The sequence below is a fragment of the Ovis canadensis genome, chromosome 17 (genome assembly GCF_042477335.2).
Source record: "Ovis canadensis isolate MfBH-ARS-UI-01 breed Bighorn chromosome 17, ARS-UI_OviCan_v2, whole genome shotgun sequence".
NCBI lineage: Eukaryota > Metazoa > Chordata > Mammalia > Artiodactyla > Bovidae > Ovis > Ovis canadensis.
Genome location: NC_091261.1, coordinates 62,846,106 through 62,872,480, shown reverse-complemented (window position 1 = coordinate 62,872,480; position 26,375 = coordinate 62,846,106). Strand labels below are relative to the sequence as shown.

The 26,375-nt window shown below is 54.4% G+C and overlaps 1 protein-coding gene across 15 annotated transcripts in view; it reads right to left on the bottom strand.

Annotated features, from left to right (window-relative positions):
- PITPNM2 (phosphatidylinositol transfer protein membrane associated 2) overlaps positions 1-26,375 on the bottom strand; it is a 157,958-nt gene that overhangs the window by 65,040 nt on the left and 66,543 nt on the right. For 2 of the 15 annotated variants that reach the window (XM_069557718.1, XM_069557727.1), the window contains exon 1: positions 20,475-20,568. The exons of 10 other annotated variants lie outside the window; for them this stretch is intronic. The gene's annotated coding sequence lies outside the window, so the exon portion shown is untranslated. Of the gene's footprint in view, positions 1-19,439; positions 19,833-20,081; positions 20,181-20,474; positions 20,569-26,375 lie in introns of those variants that run through there. 3 more of the 15 variants (XM_069557716.1, XM_069557724.1, XM_069557726.1) reach the window with 2 other exon arrangements.

The window sequence follows — 26,375 nt, the reverse complement described above, 5'->3', positions numbered from 1 at the left end:
AGCCATTTTTTTTTTTTTTTTAAATAAAGTTCTCTATTTCCACAGGCGATGGGCCTACAGACTCTGAAATTGGGGAGTCCTGAGGCCCGTGGGCACTGGTGGTGAGAACTCAGACACTTGGACGCCTGGCTAATTGCAGGGAGCCTCCAGGGTTCCCCACCCTCTGACGCCCACCCCAAGTGAGGAACAAGTCAGGGGAGAGCAGGAGGAGGAGCCATCTGGTTTGTCCTGAATTATTAACCGCAGAGGAGGAGGTGCAGGCAAGGCGGTAGGCCAAGGCAAGGGAACCAGGAGCAGCTGACCCCGCCCCAGAGGGAGGGGGTGCTCAGGGAGGGGTACCAGGGCCTTTGACCACACATGCCCCGGGGATCTACAGATTTGGCTGTGACCTTTGGTGGCAGCTGGGCTATGAGCCTGGAGGCGATTTTCCTGTCCAGGCTGCAAAAACTAAACCAAGCTTCATTCCCTGAGCTTTTACTTTTCCAAGTAGTTATGAACCAGTGTTCCTCATTCCTTCCTGTGGGGCATTTTGCAGAAGATTAAAGCAAGGCCGGACAAGGTCAGGCAGTTCAGCCAAAATCTCTCGACTGCCAGGGACCGGCACGCGTCCCAGGCCCTAAGCGCCACCTGAAGACCCTCTCGGTGGACTGCTCATCGCTAGGCAGAACAGGATGTCGAATTCGCCCCACTTGTGGTCCCCATTCCTCTCGGTTCCAGGCCTTTTCAGCCCTCCCTGGGGGGCAGAACAGCTTCCTCGTTGGCCTCCTAGCTTCCAGTTTGGATTTTCCTCATTTCCAAAATCTTCCTTCTAGAAGCCAACAGACACACTGCGTTTGAGAACTTTGCAGCGCCCGCCACGGTCAGAGCCCAGCCCGGAACGGCACTCAAGGCCCTAGGCTCCGCCCCCGCCGTCTGGGACATGCCCACCGTTTGGCCGCCTGGAGCCGCGCTGCGGGCCGCTTCGCACCTCACGTCCCCATCAAGGGCAGCGTTCACGGGCTCACCGGGTCTCCAGTGTCTGGCGCGCGGCGGGAGTTCCCTCACTTTGCCGGAAGCATGTGCTGAGATTCACACTTGCTTGTCCTTCTGTCGAAAAGCCCTTCTCCACCTGGTCTCCCTGGCAAACTCCCAAAGTGTCCTTTAAAACTCAACCGGCACGCGCCTTGCCAGCACCCCCCTAGATCGAAGCTGGGTGCCCTGGGATTCTCAGGGAGCGCCTTGCCTCCAGCCCTCACACAGCCCATTCCCACTGCCTGGCCCCAGACCAGGAGGCTCCAGGGGAGGACTCTGGCGAGTCCTGAGTCTTGGGTGCCACTATAGAGCTGCAAAGATGCTCAGGGACCGCTTCCAGGCGTGGTGGTCCCTGGCAGGAAGACCAACTCCCAGCACGTGGCAGGGTACACAGAGCCCGTGTTTCTAGAAAGTCAGAGAGAGGCTCTGGAGGCTTGGGGTCACTTCTGGGGTATCTTCCAGGAGGCAGTCTGGACAGGAGCCAGCAGACAGGCCACCTCCCCATGGACTAGCCCCTGCCCCCTTACACTGGTGGGCAGCTTACATGGGGGGCCCTTAGCCTGAGTCCTGGTCAAGGATCTAGACAGAGGGTGAGCCCAGAGAAGGTTGGGAAGGAATGTTCCTGAGTGTGCGAGTGTTCCTGAGACCAGTACCACTGGTCTCCTCATCCTATAAATATTTACAAAGTGCCCTAGATGGACCCTGAGTGAAACCAGGGATGGGCAGAAGGCAGAGTTTCTAAGACTCTCCGCCACTGTGTCTTCGGGAGCTGGGTCTGTGCTCTCAGCTGTGGGGGCACTGGCCCAGGCTCACCCCAGTCTTTCTACACACGGCCACACACACACAATTAATGCCCCAGCAGGTGCCGGGCCTGCTTCTCCCGCAGGTCCAGCTTGCGGCTCACTGATCTGTTCTTTACACAATGTATCTAAACGTCCTTCCTGGACCAGTGTGAGGCTGGGAGCTACAGCCAGGCTGGACCTAGGGCTGGCCTGAGGGCCACAGAGCAGAAAGTACAGGGTGAGCTTAGGGCACCGGGGGACAAAACAGAACAGAAAAGTCAGGCTGAATGGCCCCCGGCATCTGATGTACGTGTGATTTCACTGATAGGAAACATCCGAACTTTCCTAGAGAAGGAAAGCAGGTTGGTGGGTGTCAGGGGCTGCGGGAGGGACTGCTGATGGATATGAGGTCTCCTCTGTCCTTCAGACAGAAATGTTCTGAAACTAGAAAGAAGTGGTAATGTTCTGAATACTGTGAATGTACTGTGTGTATGTTCAGTTGCTCAGTCGTGTTCAACTCTTTGCGACCCCATGGACTGTCCATAGGATTTTTCAGATAAGAATACTACTAGAGTGAGTTGCCATTTCCTCCTCCAGGGGATCTTCCCAACCCAGGGATCAAACTCATGTGTCTCCCGCATTGCAGCTGGATTCTTTACCTGTTGAGCCATCTTAAATGCCACTAAATTGTTCACCCTAGCATGGTTAGTTCTTTTTTTTTTTTAATGTTATATGAATTTCATCTCCAAAAATTTTTTAGGAAAAAATAAAGTCGAAAAACATCATTCCTCAGTTTCCCTCCTTTATCCAGTATGCCTTGGCAGCCACCCCGTTTTTGCTGAGCCAGCATCCCAGCTCTTAGGTCCCCAGGGCTCAGAGCACCAACCATGGGTGCATTTTCTATGTTACCCTGTGTGTGTGTGTTTGTTTCCCACAGCACACTGTAAGAGAGGGGGACTGACCGTGTCACCTTCCTGCTTCAAATTGTCAAGAATTCACCTTTAGGACTTCCCTGGCTATCCAATGGCTAAGTGTCTGCCTGCCAATGCAGGGGACACGGGTTCAACCCCTGATCCAGGAAAGTCCCACATGCCTCGGGCGACGAAGCCTGTGTACCACAACTGCTGAGCCCACGTGCCTAGAGCCTGTGCTCTGCAATGAGAGAAGCCACCGCAGTGAGAAGCCCGAGCGCCACAGCTGGAGAGTAGCCTCTGCTCGGAGAAAGCCCGTGAGCAGCAACAATGACCCCAGCCGATAAATCAATCAATAAACAAAAATTGTAAAAACTCACCTTTATTCACCAGAGAACACTCGAGCTCCGTATCCTGGCACTCAAGGGCTTGGATAAACTGGCGATGGAGCAACCTCATACATGGAGGTCCCCAGCTGGTCTGGGGATGCCCAGCCTATCTAGCTGAGCCCTGCCTTGTTGATAAAGCTATCACTAGCCCAAAGCCTCCTCAGCCAGTGCCCCTTCCCTCCACCAAGCTCTCTGCACGAAGGATGTGTGTTTTTCACATCTGGGCTGCTTCGAGATCTCATTTTCCCCGCAAAAGTGTGAGTCCTCCAAGAACCAGAGACCACGTGTCCTCTCCTCTGGGTGCTCCTGATGCTACCACAGTGCTGCCCAACTCTGGGGGGGCGGGGTCACTCCCTTCTACGTAACAATGCTTTCACCCACTGTTCACTCAATGGTTTCCCCTGAATGGACATATAATCCCCCACCACAGATAAACAAATGGTTTTGTTTCATATATATATATATATATATATGTCAGAAGAAAACACAACTGCACCTCCAGCTAGAGCGGTTGAATAGACATGCAGAGTCCAAACAGTATACACTCAGGGAGAGGATGAGGCTGGGGTTGAGGTCACCACAGGGAACACCAGATGGGCGGTGGAAAGTACAACCGAGAGGTTTCCAGAGCCCAGGGTACAGATGTGGTGCTCCTTACAGGGGCCTGGGGTAGTGCAGGGGTCTTTAAGGGTGCTAGGTTGACACCATTGGGATCACAGAACTCACTGAAGGGGAACGTGTTACCTAACCCCTCATTGTATAGATAGGACCTTAAGACCCAGAGAGGACTCCCTTCTCAATCCAACGGGTAAGACTCTGTGCTTCCACCGCAGGGGACTAGGGTTTGACCCCTGGTTGAGGAACTAAGACCCCATATGCCGTGCAGTGAAGCCAACAAAACATAAGGCCCAGAGAGGGGCAAGGAGTTGATCTGTTTATCCACCCATCAATGCATCAATCAATCTTCAATGCATCTATTCACCTATCACCTATCCATCTATCCATTCATCCATCCACACAGGCATTCGTGTATCCATCCATGCATCCATTAGCTATCAAGCATGCATGCGCACATCCACCCATGCATTCACACACACATGCGTCCATCCATCTACCCATCCCTCCCTCCTCTCCTTCTAGGGAGCCAGGGCATAGACCTAGCTTCTCAACCCTAAGCTCTCCACAAGGGGCCACAGTTGCTTTCAAGTCCATGGCCGCACAGAGGAACTTTCTGACCCCATTAGGTAGGAAAGAAGCAGGTCCCTGCTAGTGGGGCTCATGCCAAAATACATACTACCTCAGGCACCTGCCCTAAAGCCTGTTCACTGACAGTTCAGGGAGGGCAACTGCTTAGAGCCCACTCTGCAGATCAGGAAACAGCAGCCCTCCTGGGATTCGCTCTCTCCCTGCACTCTGATGCTGTGGGGCAGGTGTGGCTTGGCTGCAGGGTGGTGGGGGACACTCTTCGTGGGCAAGAGGTCAAGCAAAGGCTCTCAAGCAGGACTGCCAAGGCAGGCAGGTGGCAAGGGGGTCCCTGGGTCGCCACAGGATGGTGGGAGATGTGTGGGGAAGAGCTTGCACATCGGGGAGCATGCACTCGGGGACTTCGGAGCCCTCCAATGCTCCCATATGCAAGGGAGCTCCTGAAGGTTACAGGGAGAGCTGGTCCCCAAGAAGGGCAGGCAGATGGGGTTTGAGCAGAGTTATGCCAGCTCCCTGTGCGCCCGCAGCTTCAGACAGCACCACAGAAGAGACTCGGGGGCGAGCAGCTCTGAGTGCTCGCAGCCGCCAGCTGCCGCAAACAGGCAAGGTAAGGAGATGGCACAGGTGCGTGTACAAAAGGACTATCTGAGAAGCAGGAACGGCAGCAGGGGGTGGGTGGTGGGTCCCTAAGGAGGCCCTGCAGCACAGAGCGTCTCCTGGCTCTCCCCCCTCCTCCCTGCCCAGGGAAGGCTCGCATCTGTCTGCTCCCCTCCATTCGCACCTGGGAACCATCTGCTGCCTCCTCCCCATTCAACGTGCCTTGCCTACAAATCCAGTATGCTGTGTCCCCATACTCCCTCCCAGAGAGGCAGCAAGATGGAAGAGGAAGTCTGAGCCCTGGCACTTTCTCTTCTCTGTCCTTAGATAAGATATATAAACTTCACTCATCTGTTAAGGGGAGGGGACGGTGATAATACATCCATGCAGAGAGAAGCCCACAGTATGCCTGGCAATAAGGATGTGTTCTATCACCCATGGTGATCATAAAAATGTCTATCTCCTGGGCACTGCTGGTGGCGCTGGGTGGAGTCCTGGAGGCCCCTGTGGGTGGCATCACCACTTTAGCTCCAGGAAAGAGACCCACTGGGAGGGACACTGAGGGTGCTGGGGCAGGGACTAATCGTAACCAGAACAAAAGCAGGTTTATCCTTGGGGCCAGACACATTTAAGAATTCAGAGCTCCCCACACGTTAGATGGTAACGCTGCATCTTTCAGCAGCATCCAATAATCAACTCCGTGGACGTTTCTGCAGTGAAATAAGTGAACCCAGAATACATAAGGGCTATAAATAGCCCCATTTGGACTATAAATAGCTTCACCTCAGTTCAGGCCAGAGTTTGCTGCCAAGTGAGTTATGAAAAAGTGTTTGCTTTTCAGAGCTTGCTGGAGTTTGGAATTGAGGATAAGGAATTGTGGTTCTGGACGTCAGTGCTTCTCATCACAAACGAGGGAAACAACTGACTGTCAGCCCTGGCACATCCCGCAGCCGGCGAAGTCCTAATCAGAGTCACAAGCCTCCTGCCCCCAAAACCCGCCAGGCCCTGACCCCGGGGACACTGCACAAGGAGACCAGTCACCAAGCAAAAACAAAGGCGCACACGCAGAAACACACACGGCGATGCATGTAAATATGATCACACCAGCCGCAGGGACAGAGGCACACTGTGCCGCAGGCCCAAACCGGCCTTCTCTGGGCTTTAAGGATGGGCAAGGAGCCCTCGGGGCCCGCTGTTTGGGAATGCTGATCGACATGTTCTGTGAAGTTGCTTCAATGATCAGAAAAAAAAGGGGGGACCTCCCTGGTGGTCCAGTTCAGTTCAGTTCAGTCACTCAGTGGTGTCCCACTCTTTGTGACCCCATGAATCGCAGCACGCTAGGCCTCCCTGTCCATCACCAACTCCCGGAGTTCACTCAGACTCACGTCCATCGAGCCAGTGATGCCATCCAGCCATCTCATCCTCTGTCGTCCCCTTCTCCTCCTGCCCCCAATCCCTCCCAGCATCAGAGTCTTTTCCAATGAGTCAACTCTTCCCATGAGGTGGCCAAAGTACTGGAGTTTCAGCTTTAGCATCATTCCTTCCAAAGAAATCCCAGGGCTGATCTCCTTCAGAATGGACTGGTTGGATCTCCTTGCAGTCCAAGGAACTCTCAAGAGTCTTCTCCAACACCACAGTTCAAAAGCATCAATTCTTCGGCACTCAGCCTTCTTCACAGTCCAACTCTCACATCCATACATGACCACAGGAAAAACCATAGCCTTGACTAGATGGACCTAGTAGGCAAAGTAATATTTCTGCTTTTGAATATGCTATCTAGGTTGGTCATAACTTTTCTTCCAAGGAGTAAGCGTCTTTTAATTTCATGGCTGCAGTCACCATCTGCAGTGATTGTGGAGCCCCCAAAAATAAAGTCTGACACTGTTTCCACTGTTTCCCCATCTATTTCCCATGAAGTAATGGGACCCTGGTGGTCCAGTGGTTAAGAATCTGCCTTCCAATGCAGGGGACTTGGGTTTGATCCTGGGTCAGGGAACTAAGATCCCACATGCTGTGAGGCAACTAAAAGTCCCCGTGTCACAATGAAGAGCCCACCCATGGCAAGGAAGACCAAGCACAGACAGGAAATAATTTTAAAAATAAAATAAGTAAAAGGAGGTGTTGGGGGTGGGAGAGGGATAAATTATGAGTTTGAGAGTAGCACAAATAGTCAACAAGGTCCTACTGTATAGCACAGGTGACTATACTCAATATCTTGTAATAGACCACAATGGGAAAAAACATGAAAAAGAATATATATATACACACTGCTAGTCCTAAGTCGCTTCAGTCATGTCCGACTCTTAGCAACCCCACAGACTGCAGCCTACCAGGCTCCTCCATCCATGGGATTTTCTAGGCAAGAGTACTGGAGTGTGGTGTCAGTGCCTTCCCCGTATATACACACACATATATGTATGTATACGGGGCTTCCCAGGTGGCACTAGTAAAGAAGCTGCCTGCCAGTGCAGGAGATATAAGTTCCATCTCTGGGTCGGGAAGATCCCCTGAAGTAGGAAATGGCAACCCACTCCACTCTTCTTGCATAGAGAATCCCATGAACAGAGGCGCCTGGTGGTCTATAGTCCATATGGTCGAAAAGAGTTGCACATGACTGGAGTGACTTAGCACGCATACACACGCATGTGTACATATATGTATAACCGAATCACTTTGCTGTACACCAGAAACTAACACGACATTGTAAATCAACTCTATTCCCACAAGTAACTAAATAAGGGTGATATTAAAAGGGCAGCCTCTTCAGTCCCAGAGATGCCCTTATGCCCCCAGGCTCTCTTTGGAGGCCAAGCCCTAGTGGGTCTCTGTCCGATTCCAGGTTCCCCAGGTGAACACAGACAGAACCTTCAAGCTGCTGGTTCTGGGCAGCCCCAAGAGACTGGGCTCCCAGTCTGGAGGGGGAAGCCGAGAGCAGGGACGAGCTTACCCAGGAGGAGGGGGTAAGACATCAAAGGCAGAGCCGAGCTTTGAAGCCAGACCAGGATTCCCACAGCGGCTCCACCCTTCCCTGGGTCTTGGCAATTTACTTCAACTCTCTGAGCCTCAGTTCTTCCGTTTTTAGAAGTAGGTCCAATGTCATAGACATCCCGTAGGGTAGTCTGGCGGAGGTGGGGGGTTGGTAAATTAAGAGACAATGAATGGGGACTTCCCTGGTGGTCCAGTGGTTAAGAATCTGCATGCTAGTGCAGGGGACACAGGTTCTATCCCGGCTCCAAGAAGATTCCACAGGCCCCGGAACGACCGAGCCTGTGCACCACAACTATAGAGGCCTGTGCTCTAGAGCCCGTGCTCTGCAACAAGAGAAGCCACCGGAATGAGGAGCTCGAGCACCAAAACGAAAAGTAGCCCCCGCTCACCACAGCTAAAGAAAACCCCCATGCACAGCAACGAAGACCCAGCGCAGCCAAAAATAAATAAATAAGCAAAAAATTGTTAAATGCCTTTTACAAGGAGAGACAATGAACACAAAGTGCCCAGCACACAACACCCAAGGAACAGTAGCGGCTGCTGTCAGTACCATGACGATGGCGATGGTAATGCTGAGACAGCCCTGCTGAGGGAGGGCTTCCCTCTGACCTGTATCCTCACACTCACAATAGTCAGGAGTAGAGGAAGTAACTCATCACTACTGTCCTCACCAACCTTCCCACCACCGGCTGGGACCCCTGCCTGCATGATGACACGATGCAGGCAGACAGATGCCCCCTCTGCATCTTCTGTTGGAAGCCTGCAGCCAAGAGGCTGATGGGGACTTCAGTCAGTTCAGTCGCTCAGTTGTGTCCAACTCTTTGTGACCCCATGGACTGCAGCACGCCAGGCCTCCCTGTCTTTCATCATCTCCCAGAACTTGCTCAAACTCATGTCCACTGAGTCAGTGATGCCATCCAACCATCTCATCCTCTGTCATCCCCTTCTCCTCCTGCTCTCAATCTTTCCCAGCATCAGGGTCTTTTCTAATGAAAAGACCTTCGCAGCAGGTGGCCAAAATATTGGAGCTTCAAGATCAGTCCTTCCAATGAATATTCAGGATTACCTTCCTTTAGCATTGACTAGTTTGATATCTTTGCAGTTCAAAAGGACTTGGTCAAGGTCAAACTGGGCAAGTTAGTCACAGGGAGGGAACAAGAACCCCTGATTCTGAGCCCAGGGTTACCCACCCAAGCCGGCATCCTGAAGCTGGCAGCCCTTAGCAGCCTCTGGGCACTCCTGGGAGTAAGGCCACCTTAGGGACACAGGGATGTGAAGCCGCATCCGGTGGCCCGGGCTGAGGGAGGCACAGGGCTGGTGAGCTGGAGGGGAGGGCAAGAAGAAGAGGGGGTGGCTGGGGTGCGGGGAACTGAGTCATCTTAACCGGTCCAAGCCCATCGCACACATTCTGGCTCTTCTATCTTTGGCGGGGAGCCTGGGGCTATTTCTGGAAGCTCTGCACACAGCCCGCCACTTCCCTGCCAGGCTGACTGGGTCAAAAACAAAACCAGCCCAGCAACAGCCCCGTGTCAACAGGGTGGGGAGGGAGGAGGCACTCAACAGCCCTGAACGGAACAGCAGGCTTGGGGGTGGTGGGGGTGGCGGGGGCAGGAACCATCTCCCCACCCTGCAAAAAATAAAATAAAACGAGGTGGTGAAACAAACAAACAAGCTAGTCAGAGGCAGCAAGATGCGGTGGGGAAGACTCGCTTTGGCACAGATGGACTTCAGTTCAAATTTAAGCTCTGTCTTCGAGCCAGTCATTCAACCCCTCCAGGCCTCAGTTCACCAGTTTGCAGGAACATCATCCACTTCATGGGGTTAGGCAGGATTAAATAAGATGATGCTGGGGCACTGGGTACCTCCTTCTGAACAACTGAACTCTTTGCCTCAGCCTGATACTCTGGTCATCCCTCTAAGGCAGCTCAAAGTCCCTCTCCTGGGCAGCCCCAGTCCACCCAAAGCAAGTACTCAGAAAACCCCTGTGGCTGCAGTGAAAGCGGGGAAAGCGTTGGCAGTAGAGAGTGGAGGACAAGGATGGGAACAATCATATAGGGTGTTTTTCCAAGGAGCTGGTACCACGGGAGTGGCAGTCACAGGTTATCATGTCTCTCTGACAGATGACAGGCGAGGGTTTAGAGAAGGGAAGTGACATGCCCAAGGTCACTTGGCGAGTCAGAGCTCGGGGAAGCCCAGCTGGCCCCAGTGAGGGCTGAGGTCCTCAGCAAGCTGCACTCTGATGTCTGGAGGAGAAACTGGGGCCTAAGGGCAGGGAAGACAGCATGGCTCAGAGAGGAAGGTACAGGTGGCATAGGGCATTTTTGAAGGACCATCTTTGCCTAGGGGCCTGGGGTCAGGGGTCTGGAGCTAATTATGGACCAAGGAGGGTGGGAGCACGTACTGGGAAACTGACAGCCTACTCAGACCCGGCCCCCACCCCCCCCCCGCCCGCCCCCGTACTTTTCTCGTTAGACTCTCAAAAAGGAGCTCAGCTTGATGTTTTGCAATGACCTAGACGGGTGGAATGGATCGGGGCGGGGGTGGGGGGTGGAAGGGAGGCTCATGAGGGAGGGGTATATGTATACATATGGCTGACTCACGATCTTGTGCAGCAGAAACTAACACAACGTTGTAAAGCAATTATACTCTAATAAAAGAAATGAAAAAAAAAAAGCCCCAGGTTTGGACTCACAATAGCCAAAAGGTGGGTGCAATCCAAGTGTCCATGGATGGATGAACTGATAACCAAATGTGGTCGATCCATGCAATGGAATGTTATTCAGTCTTAAAAAGGAAGGACATCCTAACTCATGCTACAACATGGAAGACATGATGCTATGTGAAATAACCCAGATGCAAAAAAACAAGTGATGTATGATTCCACTCCTATGAGGCACCCAGAGAGATTCACAGATACAGAAAGGGGCTGGGGGGTGGGGAGTGGGGGCTTAGTGTTTAACGGGGACAGGGTTTCAGCTCAGGGAAAGAAAAGAGTTCTGGAGACGGATAGTGGTGATGGTTGCGTGAGAATATGAATGTACTTGGCCGCTGACCCACACACTTAAAAATGATTAAAATGGTAAATTTTGTTATATGTGGTGGTGGTTTAGTTGCTAAGTCGTGCCTGATCTTTGTGACCCCGTGGACTATCACCCACCAGGCTCCTCTGTCCATGGGATTTTCCGGGCAAGAACACTGGAGTGGGTTGCCATTTCCTTCTGCAGGGGATCTTCCCCACCCAGGGGTCTAATTCCAGTCTCATGTATTGCAGGCGGATGTTTTTTACTGACTGAGCTACGAGGGAAGCCTGTTACGTGTGTTTTATGTGTGTTATGTGTACTTTATCATGATTTTAAAATAAAACAGAAAAGGAAGAAAAAGCCCCAGAATTGGGTACAGGGCTTTCTTTGGGGGTGATGAAAATATTTTGGAACTAGACAGAAGTGACTGTACAGCATTGTGAGTGTACTAGATGCCACTGAATTGTATACTTTAGAAACAGTATTATGTTACGTGAATCTCAATTAAAAAAAAAAAATTAAGCTGCTGAGGATGAGTAGGTGGCTCCAGCAGACAGGCACCCTGGGTGGGGCTGGGAGCTAACAGTGTCTACCATCACTGAGCCTATTACTTCTCTCTGAGCAGGAGCATCTAAGGGACATCACAGGTGTGGGCAGGGATGCAGATAGGTGGCCGAGATGCCAGTAGCCAGGCAGGCACAGGCCACCGGGTCCTGGCAAAGGGGAATGCATGGCACCATGGCAGGGTCCCCTCCATCACCCCTGGATGTAAGCAGTTCCTATAAGTCAGACAGGAAGGGTTTTACACAGCAGCAGCATCCATTGCTCCTTAGCAGATGGGGACACAGGGCCCTTTGAGGGAGAGTGATACACCCAAGGTCTGCAGGAGGTCACAGCAAGGCTGGACTTCATGTTCTCCAAAAGCATCCAGCCTGTGCGTGCAGTTGTGGAGACCAGCATCCCCTCACGGCTGAGATGTGTTTGGTGCATCTCGTCTGGGACAGGCCCTGGACACACGGGGATGAAGGCTCTTGCAGGGGCTAAACACCTAGATGACCACTCCACACTGTGCCCCCCAGTGGAATGCCCCGTGAGGGCTCGGCGCTCAGAGAGAGGCAGAGTCGGAGGTAGGCAGGGTGTCCAGCCGGCCCCTGGACAAGGTTCCTGGGCAAGCTGGGAGGATGTGGAGCTTCCAGAGAGATTGAGGGAGGAAGACCCGGCTGCAGAAGCCAATGGGGTGAGACAGCATGTCAGGGGAGGGGGCTGGCTGGGCTTTGCAGAGGAGTCGATGGCAGCATCTGGGAGCACTCCTCCCCCTGCAAACCCATGAGCCAGGGGTCTGGGGCTGGCACTGCCATGTGTCTTGGCTGCCCTGGGGTGATTCTCAGGCTCAGAGCTCATGGGACAAGGACTCGGATGCTGTGTGCAATACCAGTCCTTTGAGGGTATTACCAGTCCCAGGATGGGATGCTCACCCCTACAAGGTTCTGCTGGAAGGCTCTTATGTCAAGCAATCTGTCTCCCTGGGACTCAATCTGGTCCTGAAGCTCTTCAGAGCCTTGTTTAGCCCAGGACACCATAGGGAAGGCATCCAGGACTTCTCTGCTGGTCCAGTGGTTGGGAATCTGCAGGCCAAATCAGGGGACATGGGTTCAACCCCTGGTCCAGGAAGATTGCACATGCCACAGAATGACTGCGCCCGGGAGCCACAACTACCGAGACTGTGTGCTGCAGCTACTGGAGCCCGTGTGCCCTAGAGCCGTGCTCTGCGGCAAGAGAAGCCGCCGCAGTGAGAAGCCCGCACGCCGCTAGAGAGTAACCCCCCGATCGCCGCAACTAAAGAAAGCCCACGTGCAGCAACGAAGACCCAGTGCAGTCAAAAATAATAAGATAAATTAAAAATAAATATATAAATAAATAAAACCAACCTTAAAAAAAAAAAACACAAAAAACAGGTGTCCAAGCGGCACACCCTCTCCAGGATAGTTACCCACACTGCCCCCTGGCCATCACATCACCTCCTATGCCCTGGGCTCTGATTCTACTCGCAGAGGCAAAGCCCCCCTAGCTGACAACGGAGCCTAAGGCAGCTAAAAGCCCCAGATATGTTTCCTGGGACCCCCCCCTGCCAGATTACTGCTTCCCCTGCCGGCACAACAAATCTGCCCTGCCTGCTGGGTGCAGTGGACGGCAGTGCGTCCCCCCAAATTTGTGTCCACCTGCAACCTCAGAATGTGACCTGATTTGGAAATAGGGGCTTTTTCAGATCTAGTTAAGGGTCTTGAGAGGAGATCATCCTGGATTTAGGATGAACCCCAAATCCAACAAGGGGTGTCGCAGAGGGGACGACCATGTGGACACAGAGATCGGAGAGACGCAGCCATAAATCAAGGAACACCTGGGGCCATCAGGAGCTGGGAGAAGCCAGCAGGGATCCTCCCCTAGAATCTTCGGAGGGAGCACAGCCCTGCCGACAGCTCGATTTCAGACTTTCGACCTCCAGAACGGAGAGAAAATCCATCTCTGTGGTTCTAAACCACCCAGCCTGAGGCCTACTGTCACGGCAGCTCTGGGACACTGGTTCACTGGTTTGCAGTGTCGGGAAACAGCATGTAGCCTGAGCTGACCACATGGGCATCACCCAGTGTCCCCCTGCGCCGGGAGCCTTCAGGAGACAAGGCAATGGCGTCCTGGCCAGGAGGGTGACACCGGAGCTCAGCAGGACAGAGCACGCCTGTCACCAGGCTCTCACCAGGGCTGCAGCCCAATTAGGTAAGGTCACTTGAGGAGTCCATGTAAGGCTGTGAGAAGCCGCTCTCTGTCTGCTATGAAGACATTTGCGGGGAAGTAGCTGCTGGATGTGCAGCCACACGGCCTTTCTGCTTTCCCCATGCTGGTGTCTAGACAGTTTGTTCCATGCCCCACACCCAGTCAGGCCAGCCCAGCCCTGTCTGAGTTCTCAGGGGCGCCAGCCTCAAGCCAGCACCAGAAGCACAGGTCTAACCCAAGCACCGCTGTTTCTTCCCTTTTTAAAAAATTTTTGGCCATGTCATGTGGCATGTGAGATCTTATTTCCCCAACCAGGGATCAAACCCATGACCTTTGCATTGGGAGCCCTGGGTCTTGAGCACTAGACCACCAGGGAAGTCCCAGCCACTGCAGTTTCTCTGGTGAAAGATGCTTGACCTCCACCCTGACATTTGGCTCAGCGTCCCCTACCTGTCTCCATTTTTGGAGAACCTCTCATCGGGGGATGGGGAGCTGGCCGAGGCTTCTGGAAGCTCTGGGACTGCGATTGGGGTTTCCCTGGTCTCCTGTTGGGTAAGGGAGGTCAGACAGTTGAGCATTAGCAAACCCCTGTCGGGGGGAGGGGCTCTCTGCCCTCCCAGCTCTGTGGATGTTGCTGTGCCAAGGGGCAAGGTTAGGGCCATCATAGCACTGATGAAGTTGGTGCTCAAAGGGCTTTGCCATGGCCAAGAGCAGCATCTCTGCAACTGAAGTCCAGGGATGAGCTGCTTTAGAAATTTCTTGTGAGCTTGTTCAAAATCAAGATTCCTGGGACTTTCTTGGTGGCCCAGGGGCTGAGAATCCACCTTCCAATGCAGGGGATGCAGGTTTGATCCCTGGTTGGGGAACTAAGATCCCACATGTCGAAGAGCAATTAAGCCTGCCCACCACAACTAGAGACTATATGTGCTGAAATGAATGACCTGCCTGCTGCAACTAATAAGGGCCCCCTGGGGGCCCCCTAGAAGGTGCTTGCTGCTCTCAACCGCCTGCAGAGATAGGTCTCATGGAGCACCCTGGCCAGGTGGCTCCGAGGAATGTGGCACTGGCCAGGCCCAGGCAGGAGCCCTCCCACTGGCTGCCGTACTTGAGTCCTCGCGGACTGCCAGGTGGTTAGAGGAAGCACAGCTGTCCATGGCACGGAGGCTCTTCTCCCAGGAGCACTGGGCAGTATCTCCTCCTCAGGCTGCACACGAGCCAGCCCTGCCTGCTAAATGACCACCCGGGGACTTCCCTGGGGTCCAGTGGTTAAGACTCCATGCTTCCAATGTAGGGGGCGTGGATTCAATCCTTGGTCAGGGAACTAGGATCCCACATGCTGGGCAGCACTGCCAAAAAGTAAATTTTTTTTTTTTTAAAGACAACAACAACAAACAGGACCAATTGGTTCTTCGGCCAGGACCAGTAGGTGGTACACTCCTAAGGGCTCAGCATCAAAAAGGCCTTTCATGCACCGGCCCAGCGCGCATTGGCTGTGGGGCAAGAAGCCGGTGCTTTGCAGAAGGAGCATCACCTTGTCACCAGCGAGGTCTCTCCACAGCTGCAAAGGGAGGGGGGCAGGTGGAAGGGAGCAGGGGCCAGTGCAGAGAGGAAGGGGGACTCTTCCCTGACCCTGAAGCTGCCCAGCCCAGCCCAGCCTGGCTCTGGGGTACTCAAGAGAACCTCTCTGGGTCTCTGCCAATTTCCCCAACTTCTGGGCCTGACCTGGAATCCTCAGTGCGTAGGCTGCTGCCTGGGAGGGCAGAGGGCTACAAGCAGCTTCAAGCCACCCTCTTACCCCCAGGGGGAAGCAGCCAGGAGGTGATTCAAGCATAGATTCTGCTCCCTGCTCTCTTTCTGGGTCTGGGGAGGCCCCTTCTTGGCACTGTAGCCACATCCGGCTCCAGCAATGAGGCACACTCCCTGGGCCTTGGTTTCTCCACCAGCGACACTGCTGGGGTCCTGTGCCCTCAGCTGGCTGGCGAGGCCCAGGCCTCATCTTCTAAGCTGCAGGCAGCTGAGTGACCACACCTCTGACGGAAGCTCCCGCTGGCCACGGCACAGCACTGGCTCTCCAAACATTTGGAAACATGTAAAGCAGCAGCTGACCTGGCCCCGATCCTCGGATGACCTTTGGTACAGAGTGGCTATTTGAAACTAATCCTTTTCTTGAGTCCTGCCCTGAAGGAGAGCCCTATAAAGCAATCACTGGCATCATCTCGCTCCTTCTATCCTCCCATTCTCACCCAGCGCCCCTGGCACGAGGATCGCCCTTGTTCTGCACAGAACACAACTCAGGCTGGCGGCACTGAGTGACTTCCGCCAGGCCTCACAGCCAGGACTCAACGCCGGGTCCACGTGGCTAATGACTTCTGCTCCTCCTATCTCCCCAGGGCAGCCCCCACCTCCCAGTCTCCCCATCCAAGAACCTGGAGTCCCAAGGTAGGACTTTAGCCATGCAGTTCGCAGGGGCCCAGTGGGCAAAGGAAACCAGGCAGCTGGTGTGTGTTCTGAATTCCCGGTTCCCGGTTCCTTGTCTGCACAGGCTGCTGCGGCCCTGACAAAGCCCAGTCACAGCCGCAGGCAGTGATAATGGTGTGTCCACGCCTCGAAAGCTGTGAAGTGCCTGACAAGGGCACGGGGCAACAGGCAGAGCAAAGTGCCGGCCAAGAGTGTGAGGCTCTGCACATACTCTCCTGCTCCTTCCTGTCTCCCAAGGGCACCATCCTTAACCCTGTTGTGCAGACCAGGAAACTGAGGCTGAGAGAGGCCAAGGGGGACCTCCCAGGGCTCACGCCTGGGCTGATGGCAGAGAGTGGACAGGACAGGGGCTTGGTCTCGCTTCCACCTCCGCGTTCCCCCAGTGGACGGTGGGCACCTGACGGTGTGAGATGGCCCCGAACCAGCCCCAAACTCCTGCTCTGTGCTGCCTTCTGTCCTCCCTGCGACCCCCAGAGAGGTGAGGAAGACCTGATGAGAAATGATCCTCTTGCAGCAAGGTGGGGAACCTGGAACAGAACTCGCCGGGGGTGCTGGCTCGGGTACCACCACGCTCACATTGGAGGTTGGGGTAGTCTGCGGGCAGCAGAGCCGGAACTCCTAGCAAGCATGCCAAGATTTACTGAAAGGGGTTCTCTTGAGCCAAGGGTTCAGTGGAAGGCCACAAGGCTGACAGCATGGGAAGGGAGGCTGCAGCTTGGACCCAAACGAAACCAGCATCCGGGCAAGAAACTATCAACTTCATCCAGGCCTGGGGCAAGCAGCAGGCTCCATCCTCTGGAAGGAAAGACTCACGCCCTGGGGAAGGCCTCACCCAGCCCAGAGAGGGAGCTGGGGAGGAGCTCAACCTCGGAGGCCCTCGAGTCCAGGGAGAGCCCTATCTCGAGAGAGTCTGGCCTGGCCAAGACCTGAGAGCTCCCCCACCGTAGCTCTCTCTCCCCCGCAGGCTGGCCAGCCACTGGCTTTGTTCATGCAGCTTCTTAAGGTACAAACCCTCCTCTGTTATGTTACTATTCTGTCCAGTTTTAGAGAAAAGCTCTCAAACACTGTTCTGCTTTTGTTTTTGTTTTTTTTTCATCTCTAATTTACCAAAAAGTTGCAAAAACAACATAAGAACTCTTAGATTCTCTCTACCCAGAATCACTGTTTAAATCATCTGCTTTACCACTGGCGCACTCTCTCTCTGCGTATCTATATGCATATATCTACATACTCCAAACGCTTACAGTCTTTTCTAAGCCATCAGAGTACGATACCAGGATATCTAAATGCATGATAACAACCCTCCGATGCCAATTCTTGGGATTCACTGCCGCGCACCCTCACATTCCTCTCCTCCTGGCTGAGGTATGTGAAGTGGGTGGTGCTCTCTCTAGGTTACAGATGAGGAAACTGAGGCACAGTGTCTTGGGGTACATGGCCCTCCTTCTACACCAAGCCACCCACACCTAAGGTCTCATAAAACACACACACCCATTCTGCAGACTTCTGGATGACAAGATGATGTTTAACTCTTTTTCTTTTTTCCCAAAGAATGTTTCATGTGGCTCTCATTTATTTATATTTGGCCTGGCACACAGGCTCTTCGTTCCCTGACCAAGAATCAAACCCACGGCCCCCTGCAGCGGAAGCACGGAGTCCTAACCACTGGACCACCAGGAAAGTCCCTACCTTAAGTTTTACAAGAATGTGACCCAGGCTGCCCCCACAGCACAATAGAGAGCAGATCAGCATCCGGAAAATCAAGATTCTCTACAGAGCAGAGTGCGGGAGTGATGGGCGGTGGGTGAGTAAGGGGCTCCCCACTCCACCCTGTGGTGCCTCCTCCTTCAGGGCCTGCCCTCTGCTTCTTTCTTTTTCTCTCCTTAGACATCTAGGATGGAGGGCCTCCTCCCTAGGGGGGCAAGGACTGGGTCTTCCCTTCATCCTAAAGCCAGAGGCAGGGGGCCCATGCAGAGCGGGCTGCGTGTGTAACTGATGAACGAATGACTGAGTCTAAGAGCTGAGTTCTGGCTCTGTCATAGGGTGGGCTACCCCACTGCTCTGAAGCTCAGTTCATGCTTTTGCTCAGTCGCTCAGTCCTGTCTGACTCTTTGCGACCCTATGGACTATAGCCCGCCAGGCTCCTCTGTCCATGGGATTTCTCAGGCAAGAATACTGGAGCAGGTTGCCATTTCCTACTCCAGGGGAGCTTCCTGGCCCTTGTGTTGAGACTCAGTTTGCTCACCTGTAAAATGGGACAACACCAACCACTTCTACAGTGGTTGCAAATTGCTACATTAGATGAGATTTGTGAAGGCGCCTGTGAGGTGGGTGTTACGATCCCGGCTCAGAGTTTGCTGAACCAGACAATGGGGAGAGCTGGAAAGCAGAGCTGAAGATGCCTAAGTACAAACAATGGGGGGAAGGCACACACACACACACACTTGCATGCATGCATGCACACACGGCCTCTCAGCTCAGCACCTCTTAAGCTTAGCACTCTCTCTCTTTGACAGCCCCTCTTCCTTTCAGCTTGAGACCCTCAGCAGCCCAATCTGAAAAGCTGGCACCTGGGGCTTCCACTGAAGACACAAATACACTAATGTCTATAACACACCTAACAACATAGCAAAGCCTGGGGCGACGTGGAAAAGAGGAACAGTAAGAGAGGAGGGCAGAGATTTCCAGAAGTGCACACAAATGGTCTGTCTCACTCACATAAGATTCAGAGCTAAAAAGCAATGCACAAAAAGGACAGCTGTGCGATCTTATCAATACTGGGAACTGTTTATGGGAGATCATGTTAAAGGGCAGAATGCCAGCTGGTATGTGCACCCCTGATGGAAGCAGGGAAAATGGTATCCGTGTGTGTGCGTGTGAGTGTACATGTGTGTGACTGTGTGTGTGTGTGTGTGTGTGTATGTTCAGGCACATTGCAAAGCAGACCGGGAGAGTTGAATGTTCATGAGCTTCTGTTCTCCTGCACAATTTCTTAAGCCATTTGTGTAAAAAGATGAACTGCCACCACTAAGATTTTCTTAGTCTCAGCCTCTCAGGAGGTCGTGGTCCCAAGTCCTAGAACCTTGGATGTTGAGCCAGGACCGCCTGTCCTGCCCGACACAGCCTGGGTAGGGGGGACGCCAGCGCATGGGGCAAGACAAACCAAACTTTCCCCGCAGAGATCTTCCTGTGGGCTTCCTGAGCCTCTGTCCAAACCACCAGGCTTCCCACCGAGCCCTCCCCTGCATCCCAGGGTTCCCGTCGAATTAAGGAAGAGAGAGAGCCACTCACCGCCTGAAAGCCAGCCAACACGGCCACTATTCCACTTTTCCTGGAGTGAGCTTTCCACACTTGGGGAGGCTGGAGCCACCGGCAGCCAAACGGCTCCCACCTCTCCGACCTGCTCTCACACCCTCTGCGGCTGTTTACGAGGCTTTCAAGTAAGGCACTGGTTTGTGAGGTTGCTCAGAGAGAGGAGGCTGGCTCCTTGTGCTGGAGGACAGGAGAGGGAGGGGGGAGGCTGGCACGGAGCACTCAGGATTCACTCTGGATGAAAGCCGGCGGGTTGGCGGAGCCGTGCTTCCCTCCCGCCCCACACCACCCCCCCCACAAGCCAGCCCTGCGCTGCCATCCTTCCGACTTGCTGGCGTGCTGATTAAACACAAACGTGGATCGCCCAAGCAGTGCCCCCCCAACCCTGGACGCCCGTGAAAGACACCCCTCCTTGGGGGGAGGCCGAGTAACCCCAGCGGCCGCAACCTCCCGTGGGTTCTGGGAGCGGAGCTGAGAAAGGGGTGCCGCCACTCACGGGGCTGACCTTGCCCGTGTCACATCAGATTTTCCGTTTGCCAGCAAACCCAACCCAACCCAACCAGCACACGGCCTCCCCACCCCATCTCACGACTCGTAAAGCCATCAGAATTCACAGCAAACCGGCCAGAATCCAGACGCAGCTAATGTCATTAAGAAGCCTGCACAGCGCCCAGATGCCGGCAGGGGCTCGGTGACAGACGCCAGCCTCGAAGCGAAGGGAAAGCAAGACACAGCACAGACGCTGCAGGCACAAAAGCCTTCTTCTCATCCTGCCCCACAGGAACCGATCTGATTATCAAAGGGAAACACGGAGGACTCAGAGGTTACGGCGGCTTTAGCGAAACAGGGCTTCGGGAGCAAACACAGTTTCAAGAGACCCGACCACAGACCCAGCCTGGGGTGGGGGGCAGGCGAACCCTGCCTCGGGCTGTCTGTTTTTGAACGCAGTCCGCCAGAGATAATGCTGAAAACAAGCACATAATCCAAGGAACCGCCTGACTCTGAGACACATACCTGAGTTTCTAGGCGCCCTGCCATCTCAACCCCCAAAGTGGGGACCACGATCACGGCTGACTGTTATTTCCTCTGATACCTGCACCAAACTTTCAAGCCTCCCTCTGAGTCACTGGCATTCACTTTCTATTTAAAGATCACACAGGGCTTCCTCTTAAGCACCATTCAAACCCGTGGCTTCTAAGAACTGGATGTTAAATCTGTTTTCTTCGGGCCTCACTTTCCATCAACAGAGATGTTCTCCTTGACAGTGAGGGGTTTCTTTATTCCATCATCCACTGCCAGGAGGCAGAGGTAACCAGAGAGGCATGGATCCCAAGACCACCCCTGGGACAGGCAGCAGATGGAGTAATCTCACCGATTCCTTTCTGGAGAGCTAGGAAAAGCTGTCCTGAATGCCATGCCTGGAAACGGGGTAGACACAACGGAAAATCTCAACCCGCTGGGCAACGGTCTTAGGATTCTGTCTGAGCCACACTCTACTGAGTGTGGTCCCAGACACAGTGGTACTGCCTGGGATAGCCAGACAGCTGGGACCCTCCCTCTGCCCGGATCAGCCTGACTACACCATCCTCTGGGAAATCCCTGGTTATGGGGACAAAACATTTCCCCCACCAAACTCCGTTTCCAGGTGAGAAAGGATCAGGTAGAGAAATCAGTACCAAACCATCACCACTTGGGAGCCCTGTCCCGTCTGGGGTGCACGTGCATGCCCCCAAATTCCCTCCCCCTCCCCTTGTGGTCAGACCACAGTCCAGGAAGCAGACTGCTCACGCTGCGTAGCGATGAGGCTGAAAAATGGAAAGGCAACAGCCACAGACCCAAGCACCAGGCGTGGGAGCGGGCCGCTTAGAGCCGCCCTGGACGAAAGACCCCACACGCGCCCAAACTCTGCTGTGTGCCCTCCAGCTCCGAATCGGGCCATGCCTTGCCCTCCCTCTCCCCCTCCATCCCAGCGACTCCAGGGAAAACAAGCAGCCCATGTGACCAGGACAGAGCCTGCCTTGCTAATAAACCCGTCCTAAGGCTCTGACAGTTTTAGCAGAACATTACCTTTCAGGAAGAAAATGTAAGGACCGGGAAGAGGGGAGAGAAAGTGTCAGAGCTGGAAGCCCATGCCACAGGAGCCGGCTGGGGGCTGGTCCTGCGGCCTCCCATGTCTGCGGAGGATCCCTGAGCTCCCCATGCTGACAGCCTCAGGGAGCCACCCCCAGCACACAGCCCTGCCGGCAACCCATGCCTGGAGACGGCAGGGCGCCTCAGGGACCAGGGAAGGACGGACGGATGGACCGATGGATGGATGGATGGATGGAGGTGCCGTGAGCCTGGTGGGGACGGAGGAGGAAGGGAGGCCAAGAGGAAGGGGTGGGGAGAGAGGAGAGAGAGGGAGGGAAGAGGAAGAATTGATTCTCTCTCCTCCACTGGGACCACTGAGCTAAGTTGCCATGGAGAAAGGGGAGCCGCTGGCAGAGCCCGAGGCGGGCGGAGGAACCTTATGCTGGAGGGAAGGCGTCAGCTCGGAGCCAATCCCCACACTTCTGGTGCGGCCTCCCCCGAACCAGGCCTTCTGGGCCGAGGCGGCCGGGCTGGGAAGGGAACTGGCCCGACTCAGTGGGGCAGACAGCAGCTCTCTGCCCGCTGGGAGGAGATGGGGGTGAGGGGACAGGAAGCTCTCAAGGCTTCCTTGCCTGGTTCACTGCGCTCCATCACCCTGAGATGAGCCGCACCCCTCATCTCATGCCCAGGCCACCCGCCCAGCTAAACTCCCTGGGGACTGAGGGGCCCAGAGCCCCTCCTGATGCCCTGGGTACCACCTGGGGCCCTGGTGTTGGAGGAGGCATTTCTGACCTCCACCTGTCTCCTCGTCTTTAAAAATCAGCATCGCCAGACCTTAAGGCGCATTTCCCCATGAGTTTCAGTCATATTTTCCAACCTCAGGTGGGATGAGGGGACATTCAACTAAGGGAGGACCTCGACACCCGGAGCCTTTTTTGCAGGAAGTGCAGGAAAGATGAAGGCACTCTGGGGTGCCAAGTGGAGGACCCTCCCACGTAGACACCCCTCCCAGGTGGACGACCTTCCAAGGTGGACGACCCTTCGGGTGGACAATCCTCCCAGGTGGATGCCTCTCCAGGGTGGACAGCCCTTGCAGGCTCTGCCTCCCTGCCGTCTCCGGCCCTGGGCTGCTCCCACTGGCCTCTGCCATCCTCGCTGCTACTCTAGTCCACGACCCAGCCCCAGCTCTGGCCTTTGCTGCTGGTCCCACACTCACTCCACGCTGTAGAGATGGGGACAGAGAGAGCACCGGGAGGCCTGGGCTGGGGTCTCAGCCTCCCCACTTGGAGATGGCATGACAGGGGCACATCCAGGCCCATCTCTGGGCCTCCAGTTCTCACCACAAGCGGACACAACCCCACCATCGTCCCAACTGGAACTCCAGGGCAGTTCGACACTAAGACATCAGGGGCCAGGGAAGGTGTGTATACACCAGCTTAAGAACGTTGTGCCCTAGAGGGGAACGGAAGCTTGTTGGGCACACCCCCTACACGTCCCACCTCCCCTTGCTGCCCAGGGCCAGGACTGAGGCCCTGGAGAGACTGAAGGCAACGCAGAGGCCTCGCACCATCTGACGGACACAGACCTCAGGGTGGCCCCAGCTGGGTTCCGGTCTCTGAAGACTGCGATCTGGAAAACATTTCCTCTCCACCATTTTCTTCTGGCTTCCCCCTCATGCTTTATTATGAAAATGTTCACACACACAACAAAGTTGAACACATTTCCTAATGAACATTACATACGTGCACCATTGAGATTCTACTATTTCCTCTTGTGTTTAATGTGGCAAAACACCCTTAAAATTTACCATTTTTAAAAAGATTTTTTTTTTAATGTGGACCATTTTTAAAAATCTTTATTGAATTTGTTATAATATCACTTCTGTTTTGTGGTTTTGGGGTTTTTTTAGCTGAGAGGCATGCAGGACCTTAGCAACCCCTCCACTGGAAGGTGAAATCCTAGCCACCCATGGCAGTGGTGGTTTACTTGCTAAACTGTGTCTGACTCTTGGAGATCCCATGGACTGTAGCCCACCGGGTTCCTCTGTCCATGGGATTCTCCAGGCAAGAATACTGGAGTGGGTTGACATTTCCTTCTTCCCCTCCCAGGAACTGAACCCTCATCTTCTGCATTGCAGGCTGATTCTCTACCTCTGAGTCACCAGAAAAGCCCCGTTGCCCCTGAACCACCAGGGAAGTCCCATTCTTACTATTTCAAAGCGCACAGGTCAGACGCATGGAGTGCCACAATCTCCTCTCATTCCAGAACGTTTTCATCGCCCACCCCCTCCCCCAGCCCCCAGCAACCACCAGTCTGCTCTGGGTCTCTGTGGGTTCACCTGCTCTGGACACTTTGGATCAATGGGATCGTCCACTCCGTGGCCCTCCTCTTTCACTCTGCATCGGGTGCTTGAGGGTCGTCCACTCGGTAGCGTGTGTCCGTGCTTCACTCCTCTTTACGGCTGAACCACAGCATTGGCGTCACTGGATATGTGGGTTGCTTCCAGCCTTTGGCTACGGTTCTCTCACTTTTAGAATGAGTTTTTCAGAGCCCAGTGATGTTTCCTGAAGCCTCTCCTATGGGATTTGGTCTCAAAAGGAGGCCCCAGATGGAAATGTCAATCCTTGCTCAGCCTTTTCATTAACGCGTTGCTCCCCACTGGGTAATGGAGCCTGGGTGGGGGAGCCCCACCGGGCCCTGAGGCAGGAGTGCCAGACACGTGTGTGGCCAGCTAGTGGCTTTGGGTCACCTCTGTCCCAGGAAGCGGCCCTTTGGGCAGCAGGACCCACGTGCACACCATCCCCACATCCACTCAACGCCCCCAGGTTTGAGTGCTCTCTTACACTCAGTGGCTGCCTGACTAGTGAGTCATTTTCCCTTCTCTGAGCCTCAGCTTCTCCATCTGTAAAATGAGGGGCAAACAGTCTCCACCTTGAGGGGGTGCTCTGGAGATGAGACTGGTGTTGTTTCATGGAACTTTCTGGGATGACGGACGTGTTCTATGCCTGGGCCACCACTAGCCCAGGGGCTACTGAGCCCCTGGAAGGTGAACAGTGTGACTGGACAATGGAATTTTTAATTCTATTTCGCTTTAATTTAAACTTGAAATGAAGGGACTTCCCTGGGGGTTTAGTGGCTAAGACACTGAGATCCCAATGCAGGCAGCCTGGGTTCAATCCCTGGTCCAGGAACTAGATCCCACATGCCACAACGAAAGATCTGGTGCAACCAAAGAAATAATGCTTTAAAAAATTAAATTTAAATTAAGAAGTCACATGGGGCTACTGATGATTGCTCTGGACAGAGCAGCTCTAAGGTCTTAACAGGCTGGGAACACAGGACACACTGTCCAGGCCCAGCATACAGCTCCTCCGTCTTCTCCTCTATCCCTTCCCCTCCCTACTTACCCCGCGGTGTCTGGACAGTGGAGCGAACCTCTGTTTGCAGCCTGGCCCCCCACGCTCCCTCTAAAAGGACAGAAGGTGGGCAGTCGGGCTCTCAGGGAACACAACAGGCATCAGCTGGGGAGTGCGCATGGTGGACTCCATAATGACGTAGGGCCCTGAACCGCTGACCTCTCCTCCTGCCCCCTCTGGCCCCTATTCTAGAACCCCATCTCCTGCCGTTTCCCCCAGCAACTCCTGAGGTCATCCCTGGAATGTCCGGGCAGGAGTTGGAGGATTGAAACAGACCGTCCTGGCACTCCTAAAGTAGCAGCAGGACCCCCGTGGGGGTGGACAGGGGGTCTGTGATCTCCGGCGGGGCTATCTTGGCTTTTCAGGGACACCTTCCCACGTGCACGAGGCCGTTCTCACAGGCTTGTGCCCTGGCACCAGGGCTGGACTAGAGTCCAGACCAGATTCCAGATCAACCTTCTCACTCTGCAGATGCTGAAACCCAGACACAGCTGCAGGAACACAAGGCAAGGTGGGGGATAGGGAGGGGGGCATTGGGGCTGAAGTCCAGGCCCCCGACTCCCCCCGGCCTGGCCTGCATGGGCCTCCTGAGAGGCAGGAGACTCTGAGATGGGCCAGGGTAGGAGGGGGCCCCCAGCACTCCATCCCATGCCAGGGCAGGTCAAGGGCCCAGGGGACAGCTGTGTGGCTTCAAAGCTAGCACAGTGGGAACCAAAGCCTGGCCAAGCCACCATCCCACTCCTGTTTCCTGCCCCCCACAACCCCACCAGCCCCTATATGCCCAAGTTGGGGAGAAGCAATGTCTGGGGGGTGGCAGTGGGGACTCCGCGAACATTTAAACATAACCATAAACAACCATAACTCTGCGTGTGCTGTGAGCCCACCAGCAGGTACAGGTCATCTAGAGACTGCTGCCGAGGACCAGGGGCCCTGGGCAGCTCCCCCTTCACCCTGAAAAATCTCCTCTTAGGCTCCCATATGCCCCCTGCTTCTCTTAACAGGACGGCCAGAGGGATCTCCTACAAACCTGTGCCCCACAGCGGCCTGGTCTCACCCCACTCACAGTGAAGATCTGGAGGCCCTGCTCTGCCCGCCTCAGAGAATCTGTCCCTCGGACCCTCTGCCCAGAGCCCCTCCCCCTGCAGCCTCTGCTCTGGGCCCCTCCTCAGTAAGGCTTTCCTTGACTACCCTTTTTTCTTTCTTTGCCATGCCGAGCCTCAAGTGGGATCTTAGTTCCCCGACCAGGGATCGAACCCACACCCCTTGCACTGGATTGTGGAGTCTTAACCGCTGGACCGCCAGGAAGTCCTTCCACTTTATTTCAAACTTCACCCCAACCCCAGCACTCCCTTGACTTTCCCCTTTACTTCATAGCTTTGATCCTTATCTAAAATACTATGCACTTTCCTTTCTTCTTGTTACTTTAAAA